The following is a 1,943-nucleotide window of genomic DNA, read 5'->3' on the forward strand; positions in this document are numbered from 1 at the left end:
ACTCTTTGGGCCCCTTGGTACCAATTGAGCATTGTTTCAACCTACCTGAGTATTGTTGCTGACCATGTCCATCCCTTTATGACCACAATGTACCCAACTTCTGATGGCTACTTTCAGCAGGATAATGCGCCATGTCTGGAATCATCTCAGACTGGTTTCTTGAACATGACAATGAGTTCACTGTACTCAAATGGCCTCCACAGTCACCAGATCTCAGTCCAATAGAGCATCTTTGGGATGTGGTGGAACGGGAGATTCGCATCATGGATGTGCAGCCAACAAATCTGCGGCAACTGTGTGATGCCATCATGTCAATATGGACCAAACTACCTTGTTGAATCTATGCCATGAAGAATTGAGGCAGTTCTGAAGGCAAAAGGGGGTCCAATCTGTTACTAGCATGGGGTACCTAATAAAGTGGCCGGTGAGTGTATATATTTATGTAATTATTTAGATCATGATTTAAAATGGGAATAAACCAGATTAGCTCACTAACTTGCGTGTTGATCACATATTTTACAAAACTAAAGAAAATATATTTTCTTTGGCTTATCTTAATGAGGAATCAACTTTGGATATGATTTTAATTTCAACATCACCAGCCGAAGCACTGTCTCTGTCGCCTTTCTCTGGTTGCGCCTCAGTCCGTATCCCCGGCTCCAACTTAATTAATTTTATTTTTCATTAAATAATAGAGATGCAAATAAATAGAAATAGACAGTTCTCAGATAAGATCCAAGGTGTATCTATAACTACTATAAATCTATCTATAAATATTTTCATAAAATAAGATTATGCAGTCCCTATGTTAAATTAATTCATTAACTTTATTTTAATCAAAAACAAAATAAAATAGAACAATATCACACCAAGATCCCCAATAAACCTGCTTTTCAGTTGACTGCAGGCCCACAAACCTCCCCCTCAGCACGGCAGAGGTCCCAAGCGCCATCTGGTGGTGTTCCGGGTACATTGCAGTTCTCTTTGAAATAAAAAAACTGGCCTCAGGAAATACATCGTGATTCACACAGGAATCACACAGGAATCACGCAGGAAACCGTCCATTTCCAACCAGTGCCCACTGTATATACCACACATTCGCCCACTCCAAAAGACCAGCGCCAGCAGAGACCTCACTGAAGGACCCATCCTGCCCCCAGGTTACCCTGGCCATCCCAAGCCAGCACCTCCTTAAGGACCTCTCGTACCCATGGTTTTCAAGTAATGTCAGCTTAAGAAGCCTGCCGCCTTAGGCCAAAACGAGCCTGCTAGCCCCCTGAGTGCAGGTACCAAACACACCTTAATGCTCCATCCATGCCAAATCACCAGAAGACAGGCAAACAGGCAGACCCATACCAAAAGCTGAGAAGCATCTGGGCTAGCTGGTTGTATCTCACATGCCATGCCATCCAGCCTAACCCCCTCAAGGAAGAAGGCAAACTCTCAATCACCTTAACCAACCCCCAAATTTGCACCCCCATCTCGGCAGACAAACTAGATCCTGAGGCAAAGAGATGAAAAACCAAGGCTAGAGAGTCTCAGGAGACCCTAAAAACTCTGTCTGGCAAAGATCATCCCCAAGGACTCATGGTCCGCTTCCACCCTCCGGCTCAATCACAGAGGACAGTGGTTTGAAAAGACCTTATGTCAGCCCCCTTGTCCTGATATGTAGTGTTGACATGGGCATAAGCATTGAAGGCAAAGTTAGTGCCCCTGACATCTCTACATTATTGCCCTACATGTAAATGCCATTATAATGTTGATGAATGATACAGGCTAAGTTGCTTAAAGCTGAAGTCTGTAAGTTTTTAAAAATCAATTTTTTGTCATATTGGCTAAAACTGTCCCTATGCCCAGACAGCAGTACATGTGATATCTAACCTATGAAAAAAACAGCTTCAATTAGTACCGCCTACTGCCTGTATTGCAATCTGGAAAGAATA

Source organism: Cyprinodon variegatus, unplaced genomic scaffold, assembly GCF_000732505.1.
Source record: "Cyprinodon variegatus isolate N-32 unplaced genomic scaffold, C_variegatus-1.0 Scaffold485, whole genome shotgun sequence".
Classification (NCBI taxonomy): Eukaryota; Metazoa; Chordata; class Actinopteri; order Cyprinodontiformes; family Cyprinodontidae; genus Cyprinodon; species Cyprinodon variegatus.